The following is an 18,823-nucleotide window of genomic DNA, read 5'->3' as shown; positions in this document are numbered from 1 at the left end:
CCACTTCAAGTAAAAAAAATGCATGCTAACAGAGTGAGTAACAGCGGAGGGAAGAATGCGAACACACAAGTCCTGCCGTCCAGCTTTATGGCCTACCCATTTCTCCTCCTCCCCGCACTCCCCTGCAGGGAGGACGCAGTGAAAAAGCAGAAGTGCTGTGTTATTTCCCTGCCTGCACCGAACCCGGCGCACCCAGGACAGGACGTGTACCACGAGCACGGCCCCTTCGTGCGGGCAGACCCGGGCTCTGTGCCCCCAGCCCAGCACAAGGCACGGGCATTTCGGTCACGTTCCCGGGGGGGGGTTCGCCAGCCACCTCCACGGCGTTTTGTGTTGCTCCTACTGTGCGGCACCTGGCCCAGAACCAGGCTGGCGCTCCCGAGCACTTGTCGTTTTCTCTCTTCCCTCTCCTCCCCTCTTAAAAAGAAAAACAAAACCATTTCCCCACAGGCTGCAGACATAAGTGAGATGCAGGTGCAGGCTGCACAAAGCTAATGAGTTCAAATCCCAGCGCCCCGCACACCCTCACGTACAAGATGCCCGGCCCTTTGAAGAGCAGGAATGAAAGGAGCAGGAGCGCAGAGCGTGCACCTGTAGGAGATGCGGGGCTGCTCCCCCAGCCCGGCCCGCAGGCGGCCGTGGGACAGACGGACAGACAGACAGACTGCTGGACACGACGCCTGCCCCCGGCTGCCACCGTGCCACCCAGCAGCGCCTTTCCCTGGTGCTGAGCACCGTGCCTGCTTTTTGTGAGCTCCCGGGTGCTTTCCAGACCAAGACCCACTCAGACCTCCCCGTGAAAGAGAAGATCGTGCGAGGACCGCCTGTAGGCAGAGAGCAGGACAGACGGCGCCTCTCCTATCTGGGTTCAAATCATCACGGAGCCCCGTACCTCACCCAGTCCCACGGGGAAACCACCTTTATTGAGTCCTGGCAGCGATGTGTCTTAATCACTGCAACGCTTTGTAGGTCAGTGGGAGGAGAAACGTGTTCCTCAGCTTTAGCCAGTCCCTTCCAGAACAGTCCGTGGCTTTTCTGCCGGCAGTTTAGGTTCCTGTGGTTATTTTGCCTCTTTGATGCACACGGGGAGAGAGAGGAGCTGCCTCCTTCCCTGCCCTCGGCCGGCTGAGCCGAATCCTGCTTGGGCCACAGAAACTCAGCGCCGAGGTGGGGACACGCAGTCCACCCAGTCACCGAGGGGCAGGTTCCCCGGGCTGGCCTGCCCAGGGGCCCAGACGCCGCTCCTTGACTTCCCGGAGCAGCCGGGCAGGCAGGACCGGCAGCTTCCCCACGGCTGCTGCTGCTGCTCGGCCGTTTGGTCAGCAGGAAACGCTGCTGGCACGATGGGCACGACCCAAACGTGGGGCGCTGCCGGGTGCTGGGGCGCACGCAGCCCCCGGCCACAGGGCTGAACCCACCCGTGCTGCAAACGAGCGCGAGTCGCAGCACGGCCCCAGCAGCCGGCACAGAACCAGGCCGCGCGCTGAGACCAGCCCCTGGCCTCCTCGGGGACTGGAGCTGCAGCTCCGGCCAGCGTGCCCGATTTCCCCTCGTTCGTTTCAGACCTTCGGCAGGGCACTTCCACAGCTCCCGGTTTGCACCGGTGGGAACAGGGGATGGTCCCGGCCCCTCCTCCCAGAAGCCTGGCTGGGGTTCCTCGCATTTCTTCCTTGCGGAAAGCACTGAGAGTCAATTTTTTCCCTGTTAAATCATCTGATTTTTTTGGCTCCCCTTCCGATAGGAATTCTTTCTTTCTTTTGCATTAATTTTGCCCAGTTCCAGCACTGACCCATGTTTATGAAAGGGGCTTATGAGCTGTAATGTTAACTAGCCTCAGTTTGCTGATTCAGCAGCAGAATAAATAGGTAATTACACTCTGCCATATGTGTCTCTAATTCCAAATAGATGGTGTCCAAAAGGCGCTGTGCATTACCAGCGGATGGCTGGAGTTGGGACTGTAAAAATGAGTAAATTGGTCCCCAAGGCCAGAAAAAGCTCTGTCAAATCCCACTGTTTATATCATACTGAGTGGCTGACTTGTGGTTATTTTGTAATTTAATACTGCTAAATGTCAACGGGAAATCCTTTCAACTACAGTTTGATACCTAGTGACAGAAAATCATTCAAGACTTAGACAAAGCAGCTAGCTCGGAGAGGTGCGTTTTTGCCTTTTTAATCTTCACACACGGAGCGATCGGGCGGCAGCTGCCCTGTCCCGGGGGCGAGGCGAGGCGAGGCGAGGCGCTGCTGGCGGTGCTGCCCCATGGCCCCGCGCCGTGCCCAGCCAGGGGCGGCCGGCCCAGAGCTACCGCGGCCTCGCCGAGCTGCTCACCCCGCACAGCCGTGTGCGAGACCGGCGCTGCGGCCGGCATGTCTGTGAGTGAGAAAGCAGAGCCCAGAACGGCCGCATTCCCCAGATGCTTCCTGTAAACAAATCCGCACGCTGATGCACGCGCGAGGGCTGCGAGGGCTGCGCTGAGCGGCGAGCTGCAGAGCCTGCAAATGGCTGGAGATAGGTGTCTTTCAAAGGATGGACCGAATCTCGTTCGCTGCCTTAAATAAATGCCTCTACACGCACCCCAAGCAGCCTATTGCGGGGCACTGCAGGCTGCAGCCCCAGCACCCAGAGGAAGGACCTGGGAGCCATCGGGATGGCGGGCTGAGCCGTCGGTGCCGGTGCCCCCCGACCGCCATCCGCCTCCTGCAGCAGGGACAGAGGGACAGCCGCCCGGTCCCGGGAGCAGAGCATCACGGTGGCACCTGCGGCAAGGAGAAAGAAACTCAGCTCGGAGCTGACAGCACACGGTACGGAGACCTGCGGTGAGCTGTGTGCGGGCAGGACCCGGTGCTCAGCCCTCACCACGGCAGGCGCCAGTGTGTGCGGCACGGGAGGCACTGACCGTGGCCTGCCCCGGCCCCGCAAGCAGGAGGAAGAGCTTCTCCTTCTCCGTGTGCAAGCACGGAGCTCTGCCTGGCGCACGCTCACAGCTCTTTGTGCCGGGCGGCAACAGCCACGTGTCCCAGGGCTGCTGTCCAAGCAGGGCCTGTCGCACCTGACATCCTCTGCTCAGGCTGCCTCCAGCAGATCTCCCGTCTCGAGGGGCCCCGCGGAATAATTAGAGGTCTGAGAGCTGGACAAAGCCTGTCTGCTGGACAGGGTAATTTACAAACGCTCTGACTGTCCACATCGCTAAGCCAAAGGGGAAGCTTAATTAGAGGCACAGGAGAAATTCATCTGGGAGGAAATTAGGGCAGAGAATCCCCCCGGCCCCGGAGCCAGAAGGACCCCCCCATCCCACCTGCCCCCGAGTGCCTCCTGCCGCTGCCACGGGCCGGGCAGGGGGGGCTCGCTGGGAGCAAAGGGCTCGTCCCGGCCCCAGGAGCAGGCCCAGAGCCGCCGCCTGCTCCCTGCCCGCGCTCCCTCCCGCCCTGCCAGCTCCACGAGGTGCCCGTACCGGCTCGAGCGTCTCTCCCGGGCTGCGTGGCCCGGCCTTATGTCTGCAGTTGGCAGCTCGGGCTAATGGGGTCTGCGGGGAAGCTGTTTCACACTCAGTTCCTGTGTTATACACGGCTAGCTGCAAAGGGGGGGAGCTGCACAAGCTGCTCAGGCAATATGTCTGCACAGATCCCACAGGATCCTGTCTACTGCTCTCCAGTGATCCCCTAGGATCCAGTCTGCGTGCTCAGGGTTAGGCCAGAGGCTTCTAGAAAATGATGGCCAAGCAGCTTGAGGCTTCCTTGGCTGGGCTGGGGGAAGAGCAGAGTCAGAGCAGGAGCTGCCTGGCTCCGTGCAGCATCAAGGCAACGAGCACAAGCGTAAATTCAGAGCAGGCAGGAGCCTGCCACGGCACCAGGAGTGTGAGCATCTTGTGCCAGAGCTGCTGGGTCTGTGCCGATACCACAAGGAAGTGCTTCAAAGGTTTGTTACTTGCAAACTCCCCAGAAGTCTGGGGAAGACCTCGTATTTAGGAGACTATATTCTTCTCTCGGGATCCCCTCTTCCTGCCTGGGGGATGGAGCTGGTTTGTGGCTAAGGAAGATGAAGGCTGGGGCACAGAGAGTCCCAGATCTGCTCCAGCAATTTGCTCTGGGGCTTTGAGCAAATCCTTTTTGGCCCAGCTTCTCGCAGGCACCTGACAAAGACAGGGGCCAGCATCTAAATGAGTTCTTTGTCTCGGTGTCTTACTTTCCCCATTTGTAAGCTGGGATAATTCTATCTTACCACTTCCTTGGGGTTGTTTTGGTCATCATTCACGTGTTTGAAGCACGGCGAGATTTGCAGATGAAAGAAATATGGTGATGCAATGGTGCTGCGTGACTATCTGCTGGACTTGGGCACTCAGCCTCCGCCCTGCCTCCAGACCGAGCAGCTCCTGGCACCCCTGCGGGCGCTGGTGAAGCAGCCAGAGCACCGAGGGAGAGCCGGCGACGTCCAGCTGCAAGGGGCAGGGCGGCCACTGCCACCCCAGCAGCCCCAGTGCCACCGTGAACATCTGCATTTCTGCAGGACTGTCAAATCCCAGTTCCTGCTGCGAGGGGCAAAGGCTCCTGATTTCACCCTCCAATTCCGCAGCACAGTTTTGGGAGAGGAAAATGCCCATCGTGCAGTAATCGCTGCCAGCCGCGGCTGGCGGGGATGCTCAGGGCTGTAAATGCCATCCTGGAGCCCCGAGGGAGTTTCCCTCTCACCTACAGGTTCCTGCCACACTGTGGAGGGAGGCGAGGTTTGTTTCCTTCCCGACCCTAACCTGCCCCTCGCTCTTCTGCTGAACAGATCCGAGTCGGGCTTGCAGCTCCCCTGGTTCCCCGGACGGGTAATTCAAGCAGTGGGTCCCCTGCTCTGCCTTTCTAAGTACAAAAACTCAAGAACTGTGACCAGGAAAATAAAGTTAACTCACTGGCATGGATGAGCCTTGGTAAGCCCCGTGCCAGCCCAGCACACAGAGGATGGAGTCATCCTCGGGGACGATCTGGGTGCTACAACACCCCTTCAGCGTGCTGAGTGCACCTCTCACAAACCCACCGTCTGACAACCGAGATGTTTGGGGCCAGGCTGGGAATGATGGTTGCTCCAGATAACAGACTGACGCCCACGCAAAAAGCAGGAGCTGCCCTGGCTCACAAGGGCAGAGTCAAAGATTTCTACGGCAGGCCAGGCTGCTTGGGTTAGGGCTGGCTCCTGCACAGCCCAGCACCAGCTTCCGCAGCTTTTACCTGCAGCCAGGGAGGCACAGGAGAAGCGTGGGCTGTCCCCAGCCGCTAGAGATTACTGTTCATGTGATCTTTCCTTCCCCATGGCCTCATTTGGCCCAGAACCCAAATTCCACAGCATCTGCACGTGGTCAGTGCTGCATCTTCAGGCTTTGCTCTGCTGGAGGCTGCTGGGATGCCTGTTGCATGCACACAGCCCCTGTGAGCGGAGATAAGGCTGCTGGAACTGAGATACGGCACGTAGGGGATTTCCTAGCTGGTGGCAGTATCTCAGATTTCTACTTTTGAGATCAGCAGAGGGAAAAGTCTAGTTTGCACAACAGTCCCTGTAAAGCAGGGCAGCCACTCCTAGGCAGCAGAACCAGCTTCGCTCTGATGCTCCCGAAGCCAAGCTAACCCCAGAACCACGTCCCTCCAAAGCCCCCTGCAGCCACAGAGGGGCCGGGAGGCAGGGGTGGGCTCCCCGCTGTTTGAGAGGCGACACCCGAAGATGCCCGGTGCTGTCGGTCGCAGCGAGTTCTCTGGGCCAGCCGTACCCCCCTGCCTGCCGGCCGTTCTGCTCCGCATCCCCGAGCCTCGTGCCGAGGGCTGTCTGTCCCGTGTGGCTGGGAGACACAGCACAGAGGATGCCCGGGCACCGTGGCGCTGGCCCTTCACACCGGGCACGGCGAGCAAAGGGGTCGCTGGCAGGTAGGTGCAGGGCCGTGACCGAGCTGTCACTGGCCAGGACAGTGGCCACCCGCCCGGGGCACTGACGTGCCCGTCTCCAGCCCGGCGGGGCAGCAGGGACGGGGAAGGACACGGCGAGACCCGCGGGGACAAACGCGGAGCGGTGCGTGCTGGGGGGGGTTGGCGAGGGGCTGCCGGCGGCACGGCTGCGCTTTGGCACGCCAGGCCTGCCGTGTCCCCCCCGCCTGCGGGGACACCTGCCAGGCCCTTCCGCTCCGGCTGGGAGAGATTAAAGGATGGAGTGGCTGGCGGTTCAGGCTCAGTTCATTAGAAAGAATCCTGTTAATTGGGTATTAGCTGGCCTCTGCTGGGGATCGGGGACACATGGGCTGGGAATACGGGAGCGGCAGTGTGACGCTTGTCAGACATTTGAACTTTGGCAGGCTGGGGTGGCTGGCATGGGGCGGGCAGGGCAGCCCTCAGCTGCCATGTCAGGCCGTGCCCCTCGGAGATTCGGGGCTGCTGTTGTCTTGGCCAGACTAATCCCCCTTGCTGGGATGCTGGCCTGGTTCTCCTCCCCGTCCCAGACTGTGTGTCACACCTCCTGGGCTTTGCTCCGTTTAAAAATACATGTTTGGGGCTTAATCTGTGCCGCTGCAGGGCACAAAGACCAGGCTGGCCCTGGGATCACCTGACATCGAGTCCTGAAACAAAGCCCTTAGGGCAGAGCCCTCATACTCTGGCACTAAAGTCTCGATTCCTGTCGCCTGGAAACATAACAGGATTGTCTCCGTTTAGCGGGATTATGTCTGAAAAAGCCTTTTGTTACTGCCACTCTGCTCCAGGGTTGACAGCTGAATCGAACCAGATGGGAGTCCCCTGGTCAGAGCGAGGAGATGGCGCGGGGCTGACCTCGGACAAGTCGCCTCCTTGCCCTACACTTGGCCTCTCCTCCCGGGGCCGAGGGGTGGGAGAGGCCTTTGGAGACCAAACGCCTTTCGCCCTGGACATGCCAGTGAGCTGCGCGCGGCCAGAGGAGGGGCAGGGGTTGTGGCCACTTTTGTCCCTCCTTGACCTGAAAGCGAGCCTCGCACGTACGTCGGAACGAGCGTCCCGCGGCGGGCGCTGCTGGGGCCACGCGTGTGAGGAGCGGCGATGCAGCAGGTCGCGGCCGCGGGGCTGTGAAGACGGGCGGCACGGCACAGCCGGCGCGGAGCTGCCCGCGGCTGCCCCTGCTCTGCAGCCCTGAGGACGCTGCCGGAGGTGCTTCCAGCCAGCGCTGCCACCGGCCGCTCCCCTGGCACTCGCGCGGCTGCAGTGGCGGCGGAGCCTCTCTACCTTTAAGGCACAAGGTATGCTGTACGCAGCGAGAAGGTTTGCCTAATTAACTCCGATTGTATATGACATTGTCATGTTGATTTACTAAATATACGCGGGAAATCTCTTTATTTCACCAGCTGATTGGTGACATAATCTGGGGCTGTAAGGAGCAGCCTTGACACCAATTCCCTCTGGTTATGTTACCTGTCTTTTCCACCTGCAATCGCATCAATGAAGCCCACAAGGAACTTCAATAACTAATTTATTCATTTTGCTTCTGATTTATAGTAAAAAGGAAAGGATGTCAGGATACACTTGTCTAGAATGACAATCAAGCCCAGAACCCTTCCAAGCTCGCGCCTTCTCAAGAAGTAGAAGGCTTCACCTCAGCAGCGTGTGCATTGTGCGGGTTGCAATTACCAACCACTTTTGTGTTACCGTAGGCTCTCACCAGCTGGGAGAAAGTTTCCAGATAACACGCGCCTGGAAAAGTCAATTACCTTGCTCCCTTACCCGCTGCAGAAATGGGCACCCCTGACCGACACACGGCTTCTCTGTTGTGCTTCTCATGCCCCCACTTGCCCCAGAATAATCACTCTGCGCTCACCAGGCGGTGCTGAGGGCACACTTCTCCACTGCCCCACGCGGGAAAGGGCACCACGAGCCCTGGGATCGTTTGTATGAGCAGCAGGCCCAGCACGGGGGCTCAAGTTGGTACGAATGAATCCACAGCTGATGGTGGATGAGTCCCAGTACCACTGCTGTATGGCCCAAGGAGCTTCCACAGTATTCAACCTTCCTTACACTGAAGTACAGATTTTTAAATCTCCCATTGGTATCTAAAGAAAATGGACTCCACAACAGCTCTGCAAATCTCGTCCTAAAAATTCTCCCATCTTGTGTGACTTGGGAAATTGTTAAAAGTTTGATCTGACCATGCACCAGACGGCCAAGACTTTGCTCCACAGATGAAGAGAAATAATTATTGATCTCTGCAGAGGCAGCAACGAACTCTCCTTCAGAAGAGAACACAGCCCTGTGTGATCCGTCGGAACGCCGCTGCTGTGAGCTGGCAGTGCCCAGCTGTGCTGCCGCAGCCGCCCCTCGGGCAGGTCTGCTCTAAGGATGCTGCCCGAGGTGTGAGCAGCCTGAGGGCCCCGCCGGCACGGGCCAGAGCCACGCGCTCCGCTCTCGCACCGTGCGGGAAGGAGCCAGCACCGCTCATCCTGCCCCCACCTGCATGTCACCAGCGCAGGCCACCACAGTGACATTTCCCTTTGCCCACAACCCCGACTGGCATTGTTTCCCCAAACTGGAGATTTTTCTCTAAGGCCCAGCCCATGGCTGAAGCTGGAGTCCCAGGGACACGCCGTGGAAGGGGCTTCGCGCTGGCAGAGGCGCCCTGGGACACTACGAATGCCTCCTTCAGCACTTCTCCCAGCTGCCCCGATTTCTTCCCAGGTAAATGCCTGCAACAACAAAAGTCACAGACCAAGCCCACTTCCTCCTGCTCGTGGACTGTCCTCATCACTGCAGCACTCCTCATCGCAGTGAAATGAGAGCCTCATTTGGCAGAGCGGTGAGGGGAGCGGGGCTGGCTGCTCAAAGGGATGTGCAGATACTCTGTGTCAGGCGTGGAGCCTAGCTCAGCGCGGCGGAGGCAGGGGACAGGGGAACATGCGACTCCATTGGACGAGAGCCTAGTTAAGATCCGTCTGTGTCAGCCCAAAGCTTAATCTGGATTGATGCAAACTGCAGAAAGTATCATTAGAGACTGTCTGGGGAAGTCAGAGAGCTTCTCTGCTCCCTTCTTGTCTTCCCCAATAATAGAGATATTTCTGTTTACAAAGGTGGACTTGATCCTCAGAATTTCCTCTGTAGATCTCCAGTATTTGCATGTGTCACCCTGTTTTCCCTGGCTCATTAATCACTCACTGTGCTTGTCAAATTGGAGCAGTGCCTGCTGTGCTCCCGCAACCTGCTCTGGGGGCCCCAGGCTGTTCCTAGCGCTCCTTTGCAGCGCTTTGTGGCACTTCACAAGGCAGCCACCCGCCGCGTGCCCCCGCTCGCACCCCGAGAGCCCCGCGTCGGGCGGGAGCAGCGCTCCTGGCAGACCGCTCGGCACGGGGAGCAGCTCAAGGCTGGTTGTTTGCTGCAGCACAAAATGCTTTCCTTAAATCCCAAATAAAACATCCTTCATCGTCCCTGGGGTCAGCCTGGCGTCTCTCATGCTCCGGGACACATTCACGTGCCTGGCCTCTACTGTGCCCAGCGCGTGGCGAGCCCAGGCCCCTGCTCCCGGCCGGGGGCAGCTGGCAGAGCCGGTCCCGGGCACCGAGCCCGCGAGGGGCCAAGCAGAGCCACCCCCGGGTACCCGCTGTCTTGTGCAGTCCCAGACCTCAGACCTCTCCCTCTTCCCTCACGTCCTCACTGGCTTGGTTTGTTTTCTTCCTGTTCAAAAACAAGAAGAAAAAAGAAAAAAAAAAAAAAAGCATTTTGGTACACGGCGTCATGTTCGCTGCCTTTAGGGGCCGTCAGGATCAGGCCGGGGCCAAGCCCTGCCTTCCAGGAGAGTGCCAGTTTTCTCCCCGGGCAGCTCACCCACAGAGCCGCACTCGCTCCTGGTTTTTCTCGTCCTAGTAGCACCGGCTTTACAGCACAGTCCCTGTTTCTGACACGAGGTGAAAGCACGAGGTGAAAGCACGCCTTGCTTGGCCACCCGGGGCACTGGGAGAACAGGGGGAGAGAAGAGGGACGTCAGCCCCGGGCAAAGATGTTCACAGCGGGGACAGCCTGGCCGGGCAAGCCAGGTCTGGTCACATCTTGACCACATCCCCTGCGCCAGGCCGCAGGGCAGCGCGGGGCTCGTCTCGCCGTGCAGGGCTCTGGCTGATTAGGAGCGAAGCCATCTCCTCCTTCCTGCCTTCCCCACCAGCTGGAGGACGCGGCTCCCAGGAGCTGCTCCCCTTCTCCTTCCCTCCCTTTTCTAATGGCTGGTCTCTGTGAGTGGAATGAGGAGCTGAGTCCTGGTAGGGCTGGGGAAATTCAATATTGCTGAAACCAGGACAGGAAACAGCAATGTGTGCCTGCAGTCACAACTCCGCATTAAGTAATTTGCGTTAAACTGAAGATGACACAATGAAATGCTGAAATTTCCTTGTCTGTCCCAGCGAGCAGGGCTATATGAACTTCAAAGGTTCGGTATGGAAATCGCAGGTATTTGTAGGGCACCTACCCCTTGTTACAAGCTCTGGCACACGCATTTAGGCATTTACCAAAGCTGATCTAGTGGGGAGGGAGCAGGGCCGAGGGAGGCCCAGTCTCAGAGCTGCGTGCAGAGCAATGCAGGGGACAGCGGATGTTTCCCTATAAATCACCGAAGAGAAAAATCCCACAGGCTCAAGGCAGTTTGTTTCATCTTAAGATTTTTAGCAAAAATGTCCCTGAGCTTCCTGGTGTGCGGAGCTCGGAGAGGCCGGTGTCCCAGGAGATTCCCAGTTCCTAGACTATTCCTGCCTATTTTTAGTCACATCAGAAATACCCCAGCGGCAGTGCCCGTCGCTGCCTGACGTCCGCACCACCCCGAGGGCAGCTGGGCTCTGGCCGAGGAGTGGAAAAAGTTAACTCTGCCTCGTCTCCAGTTGCAGCAGGGAGCTGAGGGCTCGAGGAGCAGCACGGCGCAGAGTGTCTGCCCACGCCGTTTCCTTCCCCCTGCTGGTACCAAGGCCTGCAAACCAGGACGGAACCCGCGCACCCGCGTTTGGTACGGCCGTGTCCGTGGATCAGAGACCAGCCGAGGCTCCTGCTTTATCTCCCTGTTTTGACTTTTCACCGGTGAAAATCAGTTTGACAGACAGTATGAAACCGAAGCTTAATGTGAAGTTACACTTCCAAGTCTTATTTGAGTGTTAAAATGAAACTGCGGAAACCTCTATTTGAATCCTATTAATAGCTACTAAATTTCCCAAAGAAATTAATAACAAGTTATTGATAGGTATGCTCAGCAGCTGAGCAATGAAAAGGGAAAACCAAGACCATGGAGAGCTAGGAAGGTAACGCCAGAGCCATTTTGTGCCAGAGCCGAGCCACACTTTGCTACAATCCCAGGGAAGTATCTCACTGGTGGTTTTCCATATGACGAGTCGCAGCGGGAACACACAAATCCCTCGTTGTTAACCGTGGCACTGAGCCGCCACAGCCCAGGATGCAGCAGTGCGGGTAGAGGGACGGCAGCGAGCTGCTGTGGGAAGTCCCAAACAGCCCGAACCCTGACCCTCACCGCACACGGCACGGACACGGCCCGACTCTTGCAGCATCGCAGAGCATCCCCGCAGCTTCCTCGGTGGTGTTCTGCTATTTCTGAAGACTTCTGCTCAGCTGGAGACCGCTGAGGTAGAAGACACGCCATTTCCACAACCTCGTGGTAAGTCTTTGCTACTGTTAATTACGAAATTGCAACAGGAGCCCTAAAAATAGAGTTCTCACGCCTGTGAAAGCAAGGAGTGGGCCAACTGAGCAACACGTCTCTCCTCACTAACTCACTTAATGATGTGCTTAAATTTAAGCTACTGCTTAGGCCTTTCGCTGAAGCATTACACTGAGCTGGGACGTGCAGTACTTGATTTTTCCTTCATGTGAAGCTCACGTGTCTGCAATGGCTGGACGGTGCAGCACCAAGCCACTGGTGTGCTCTGGGGGACGCACACACAACTTGCTCTTTGTACTGCTTAGGAGTGGACTCTGGGAACTTCTGCCTCATTACTGCGTCTCACCCTCAGAAGTCTTGCACTGAATTCCTGAATTTCACAGTTCTCTTCTTTTCCTTATCTGGGTATTTATGGCTCCAGTTCTGTTCTCCATCTTCTTCCACCTTATCTTTAGGTCAGTTTGCTCCTTGTCCTCATATGAATGAAATCTCACATATGGTGTTATGCAGCAATTAGCAGATACCTTTTCTTTTAACCCTTCTGTCATTTCTTCTGCTGCATTTTCACACACGGAGATACACTCACATTTCCATTCATATTTCATTCATACCAAACTAAGTGTTTCTATTAAAACTCTCTACGGACACAGAAAGGCCAGACATACCCCCACTGCTGAATGGCAATTAAACAATTCACTTTCCTCCAAACTTTCTTCCAGTCTGCTGTAATCTTTATCAAGACAATCAAGCCAACCCAAAGCAAATTAATACAGATATGCCTGCTCAAAGCAAATAATCGTTAGAGCAATCTTTCTGGCTGGGGAGGGTTTAGTTCTCGTTTTTTCTTACTGTTTACAGAGTCCCTGGAAAGGACACGTTTCATTTTCTCCACTTCAGCGGGGTGATCTAATGGGCTGGAGTGGACCAAGCTCTGGAGCACGGTACAAACGGGCAGCAGCCATTAGACAATGCAGGAACAAGACAAATCAGCCCTTTGTAGCTTCGGGTCCTCCACGTCGCCCGTGGGATTGAGCTAACGCAAGAATCAGCCAAACAGAAAACCGAGCGCTCAGCCCCTTGACGACAGGCGCTGCCTTCCCTCGGGGACAGGACGTCTCCCCGCAAGGCAGGCAGGGGGGCGCGGGAGGAGATGTGGTGGCACAGAGCCGCAATTAGGGAGGCTTTGCAGGGAGGGTAGCAGGGGAAGGGGGTTCCACATCGCGTCTTACAGGGAAGCAGTTTGAGGAGCGGTGAGGGCTCTGTGGTGCCACTCCCGGGCACAGGGCTGCGTCTGCGGCTTCGAGCTGCAGCTGGGAGGTGGCCCCGTCCCCCCAGAACATTCACCAGCCAGAGCAGTGCAACCCCCTTTGGCTCGTCCCCGCGGGGCAGCGGGGTGCTTATTTGACTCTTCTAGGAGCATTCCTTGGTATAAGTCATCGGGAGAAGAGAAGTTCAAAGACCCTGGAGTCAGCATCACTCGCGAGCCTAACCTGTACTTCCCCACACGGGCACTTGGACCAGAACTGGCCACAGCTCCCCCGGGCAGGGCACCAGGAACAAGCCCGTGTCACTGCTCTCGCTGCTCACCCCAGAAAGCTGAGCTTCTGCCTGGAATACCTGTGAACACACAGAATCGGAGTCTGAAACAGTTATTGCCGAACAGAAGTGAAAGTCGTGCTCCGACACACCACCTTGTTCCTGGAACAGGCACAGAAGCTAAATTAGCTGTAGCGATTAGTCACTGCTCTGACCTCGTGCTTGGGCCAGCGGGGAGTCACGGGGCTGAAGCAATGCCATTTCCTTTGAAAAATGATTCAAAAGTCTTATGCACACCCCACTTCCCAGCCAAATGTTGTGTATCCTAATTCCACCCTGATATTTCTTACTGGTAGTCAAATATTACGTCCCTTTGAAGTGCCTGTAGGGCCACCTGTCCCGACTTGCCAGAGGGTTCTGCTCCTGTGTTTTTCCCACATCTCCTTCTACAACCTGGCCCTGTTCCTCTGCCCCTGCTGTGAAAATGACCGCGCCGGCCTTGCTGCAACGTGAACGAGGAGGAGTTGCTCCACTAAGGGAAAGAAAACTTTATCAGATGAAGATCCGAGCAGAAGGCGGGCCAGCCTTCCCAGGGTGTCCTGGAAGACGAGTCCGAAGGCCTGCGATGCATTTGTTGCTACTGTCGTACGTCTGTGCCCCTGTGTGTGCTGACACGCAGACAGGACAAGGGAGCTTTGCTTTTCCCACCGTTTGCTCCCTTTTGGCTCAGCACCACGAGTGGATTCAGACGGATCCACCCTGAAGGCGTCTCCCACCTCCCCGTGGGCACGGGCCCTGGCACAGCGCGGCAAGCAGCTTACAGACAAGTGCACTTCAGTGCGACCCTCTGAAAGGCATTTACCGCTAATGGGGGAAGGCAGAGGGAGAATAAACATGCATTTTTCAAAAGCCAGTGTAAAAATGGTGTGGAATTAAGCTAGCAGAACAGAAATTACAGCTGGAGCCCATGATCCAGGCTGAATAACGGAACAGCTGGAGGCCTTGTCCTTGAGGTGCCAGGGGGTGGCTTGTTCCTCAGATAGCTATTTACCACTAGCACATTTCCAGATCTATTGGAAAGTCTTGCTACAGTTTCAAAACAATGGTCCCCTCTCCTTACACCAAAATTATAAAAAAAACAGGCTGATAAAATACAGAGTAGCCTCACAAGCAATTGGAGGTATGGCAGCTCCTACCCACTGGGTATAATTTTTAACAACCCAAAACAGCTCCAGAATAAAGCACAGAAAATGTCAGCCCTTTGTATGAAAGGGCTTTTGAAAAGCCAAGCTGATTCCAATTTGCCGGAGGCTTTAAGACAGCATATGTCACAGTGCCTGGGAACTGAGAGCCTGAGAGCTGGCTCCAATGTGCCGGATAATGGAGCCGCTACTGCGAGTCCAGCGAGCTCCGGCTGCCACCCTGCTCCTGGTAGCAGTTTCCAGCATGCTGGCACTCGGTCCAGGCCACCTGCAAGCCAGATCTGGTCTGTCGGAGGAAACTGGGACCTATTTTAGTAGCCCAGCTGCAGCTCAGCTCATTTGCAAGAGGCAGCCTGCCACATCAGAACTCCTTTAGGAAGCACCAGGAGGCAATCCAATCTGCTGCCTCCCGAAACAAGCAGGGTAGGAGGGTGCATCTCAGGCCCTGGTTAGATGGCGAGCGGAGGGGATTGCTGCCGGAGGCAGGAGGAGGCGAAGGCTGTCTCCTCACCGGACACCCTCCGCTGGGCTTCAGGGAGGAGCTCTGACATCCCCAGGATTAGGCAGAATCCCCGGGGCCACTGCATTTTGTGCCAGCATCTCACGGAGACTGCCAGGGCCTGGCGCATGGGCGTATTTCACTCCGTGACACTGGCAAGGGATGCCGGTGTCCTCGGCAGTCAGCACCCAGCTGAACAAAGAGGGAGGGGGACAGGACCGGTCCCTGCAGACCTCGTGGAGCAGCAGAGTTGAAGTTTGCCCTGGGTTTTCACCTGGGGCTCTGGCACGTGGCGCCGCCCGATGAGCTGCGTGCTCCAGACAGCGCAGCAGTGCCTGTGCCACAATGCCCGGCCTCCCCTCGCTGCCCCGAGGCTCTGCCACCCGCCTGCCCCAGCCTGGCCACGCAGCAGCCCGGGGGGACGGCCCCGTGCCAGCAGTGCCAGGGCTGGGGCTGTACCCGTGCCCTCGGCCCCTGCCCTGCGCTGCAGCACCCAGACAGCGCGGAGCTGCTAGGACAGTGCCGCAGCGCTGGGAGCTGTCCCAGCACCCGTGGGTGATACGTACCCAGGGAGCATGGACAAGGCTGAGCCAGAGCAGAATAACGAAGTATTGCCATCTTCTCCCAGCCCTGGCCTTTTATCAGACACAGCTTCCTTCTCTTTAGTCATCCATTCCTGTTCTCCTGCCAGAACGCAAGCTCAGACCTAACACGCAGGGATGACTGCAATGGCATCGCTCCCATGCTCACACCACCCCTGTATCCTCTTTCTTGCTCTGGCTGGAAGGGATTTGCCCAACCTCCTGAGCAGAAACAACAAAATTGCCCCTTTGCAGGCAAGTGTCAGCCTCCGGGAAGAGCAGTGCTGTTCACGGCTATTTTAGTTCCAGTAAAAAGGAGTGGAAATACAAGCACAGAAAACAAGAGACCCATGTCCTCTAGAGAGAAAATCCGGTCACTCCCACCTCGATCGGCCTGTTCTGTTAGCAGAAGCTCACGGCCAGGTGGTGTGGACAGGAATGAGTCAGACCCAGCACTGGTCATAAAGCGAGCAGGAAATGAGATGCATTCTCGGTGCAAAATGTGCTTATCAGAGGGCTGGAATTAAGATGTTCCTTTTCTTAAGGAATGTTTTTAATGGAAATGTTCCTAGTGTTTTTTTAAGAAAAAGGCCTAATGTTTCAAATTTTTCGCTTTTATTTTCTCATTACAGAGAAAGGTTTTTAAACCACACACAGGCTGTTACTCTTAGGATAAAATGTTCCCCCAGCGTTAGCCTGCAGTGAACATCCCAGGAATGCGAGCTCACCGGTAGGAGTGATCACGAACCAGCAAATCCTAACCCACCCCGAAAGAACGTTCCATAGAGGAAATTACGGGCTCACAAACCAGCTTTTGCACCTGACGCCACGAGTCGCACTCACCAGCCTGGGAAGTGAAGTGCTGCCACACGCACCGCCCGGCAAACCAGAGCCACTCCAACTCCCGTCGGCGCGCCGGCAGCTTCCTGTCGCAATCCAACTGCAGACCGAGGGCTCCTCATGACTACCTCAGCCATTTCAAAGCATAAATGCAATTATTACGGTCTGATTAGGGACAACAGAGAGAGGCGTAATTTGCTGACAATGATACTCGCAATAATTAATCTCCCAGATCTTGCCTTACAGGGCTGTGGATGCCTTGACGCGGGCGATGGGATGTTTCAACCACCTGCGTGCCCGGCCGCCGGCGGGCGCGGGGCAGCCAGCGGGGCAGCACCCCCCCGGCCAGCTCGGGCAGGCGGCCCCAGTCCTGCACAGGGCCCGGGGCTCGGCAGGTCAGGAGGAAAACCCCACTTTCAGGTGGCGGAAGGAGCCGTAAAGCCGTCACAGACACCACCTCACACAGCACACATCAGCACTGGAAAACTTCAGCACGGGTCTTAGCCCTGAACAGAAATGCCATCAGACTAAGCCCACAAGCTCTGGGGTTTACCGCAGCGCAAGAGTGGGGAAGTTGCAGCTACAGCGATGAATAAAAAGACACAAAGATAAGGAGGGTGTGAAATCCGTAACCAGAGCGCGCTCTAAGCAGGGCGGGGAGGAGTCGGGCAGAGCAGGCAGGGCACCGGGAGGGCTCGGGGAAGCCAGGACAGGCATTAACCTCCTGCAGGTGCCAGGAGAGCCGGGGGAGCTCAGCACCCACCGCCTCGCGACTCCTCGGCCTTGCTGTCACGACCCGCAGCAAACCAGGGGCCGCCAGGGCCGCCAGCTGGATGCTGCGCTGACGGCGCCTCCGGTCCATCGCACGAGCCAGGGCCGTGGCCCACATCCTCCCTGCCCTGACCGCAGAGGGCCTGGTTTCGGGCAGCCAGCCTGCCTCGGGGGGAGCACTGCGTGAGCGGGGGCCGGGGCCGGCAGCGCTGCCCACGTGCTGCCCACGGCTCGCAGCAGCCACGCGCTTCAAAACCGAGCCTCAGGGAGCCGTATTTCCTTCACGGGGGAAAAAAAAAAAGTAAGTCTTGCTCGCCTGGAAGGCAGCTGAAGCCGAGATTCGAAAGGGGCCCTGGAAGAGGCAAACAGCCAGGACACAAGCTGCCTTTGGAGCTGCCACGGCCAGTGCTGAGCTCGGGCCCCTGGGCTGGGATTGACTCACGCTGCTGCCTGGAACGGGGCCCGTCCAAACTCTCCCACTTTGATCACCTTTTGCAGAAAAATTATGTAAAGATTAGATGCTCGTTAACATCTGTGTAAGCCATTTGCTGCAGCAGCTTATCTTGTCTGCTATTTGCCCGTGGAAAAAAAGAAAACTCAGAAATGGCACGCACAGGAAAGCCCCAGCACCACAGCACTGGAAAGATGTTGCTGGAAAGTCCATCTGGTCCCTGAGCACCAGTCTTGCTTCTTCACCCACAGGAATTTCCACAGAGGCAGAAGCAGCTCAGGGCTGGGGCTTCCCAGCTCAACTCCTACCGTCACGATGCCAGGTTACGCGGTTAACTGGATGCTCTCTGCTTTTGGAAAATGGTTCACTGAGCACAGCTGTCACCAAACAGCCGCGTAGCAGAGACTGAACAAATGCATTCAGGGGAAATCAGATAATAGAGGTGGAGAGTGTCCTGTGATCCATTTAACTGTGCCTGCTCCCAGGAGAGCACCACAGAGACTGCTGGATTTGGGAAACCAGCCCGGCCACGCGCACGCCAGTGGTGGGAGATGCTCATGGACAGCAGGGCAGGGGCAGGGCAGGGCAGGGCAGATGGGGTGATGCTACCAGCAGGCTGTGGGACCAGTGGGAACATACGTGGCAGCCTCTTTGAGCAGGTCTGGGGGCAGGCGTGGGTGCTGTTCTCCAGCCGGGGCGAATCTCAGCGAGCTGCTGGCTGCACAGAGCCTGTTCCCCAGGTGAAATCTCACCAAGGCGCCGTGTGGCATCTCCGCTGAGCCAGGTGAGTCCTGCAGCATCACCTGGCTCCGACAGACTCAGACCACTCTCCCCCCTGTCGGCTTAGTAATTAAGAAGTTGTTCTTGCCAGGTTAAGAACACATCTTTCTTTACAGCGCAGCCAGCTCTGTTTACCCCTAATTGCACTCTAGGTAAGAGGTTAAGAGGAGAAAGGATCTTATTATCTGGGTGAGCTGAAAACAAATCCCCTACCAGGAGGGCCCGTGCAGCTGTTTGTGCTTCTCCAAGGGCAGGGCTCTGCCTCTGGAACGTCCCCAGAGCCTCATCCCCACCCCAGAGAATTAATTATCTGCTCCTTGTGCCTGGGCAGAGAGCAGAGGGGAGGCGATTTCTTTGTTTTACGAGAGGAGTTGTGAGACTGATGAATTAGGCCTAGCTCAGTGTTCAAAGTCAATTACAGCCCAGCCTGGGCCAGCTCGGGGCTGTGCAGCGCACCGCACCCGGTACAGGGATGCACATGTCCATGCACACGGAGCTGAGCTGGCGCAAGGAAGGATTTCTCCTGCAAGGGGCTGA

General features: G+C 57.1%; 2 long non-coding RNA genes across 2 annotated transcripts; one reads left to right on the top strand and one right to left on the bottom strand.

The window, feature by feature from the left end:
* Positions 1-2,161: 2,161 nt before the first annotated feature.
* LOC121057348 lies at positions 2,162-18,341 on the bottom strand. The gene is made up of 2 exons (XR_005813769.1): positions 17,048-18,341; positions 2,162-2,760 (listed from the first exon to the last, which is right to left on the bottom strand). It is a non-coding gene; the product is annotated as an uncharacterized LOC121057348 (long non-coding RNA).
* Positions 5,352-9,404, top strand: LOC121057349. The gene is made up of 2 exons (XR_005813770.1): positions 5,352-5,901; positions 7,489-9,404. It is a non-coding gene; the product is annotated as an uncharacterized LOC121057349 (long non-coding RNA).
* Positions 18,342-18,823: the final 482 nt, after the last annotated feature.

This window comes from Cygnus olor, chromosome 19, assembly GCF_009769625.2.
Source record: "Cygnus olor isolate bCygOlo1 chromosome 19, bCygOlo1.pri.v2, whole genome shotgun sequence".
In the NCBI taxonomy this organism is placed as follows: domain Eukaryota; kingdom Metazoa; phylum Chordata; class Aves; order Anseriformes; family Anatidae; genus Cygnus; species Cygnus olor.
This window is presented reverse-complemented; position numbering and strand designations above follow the sequence as displayed.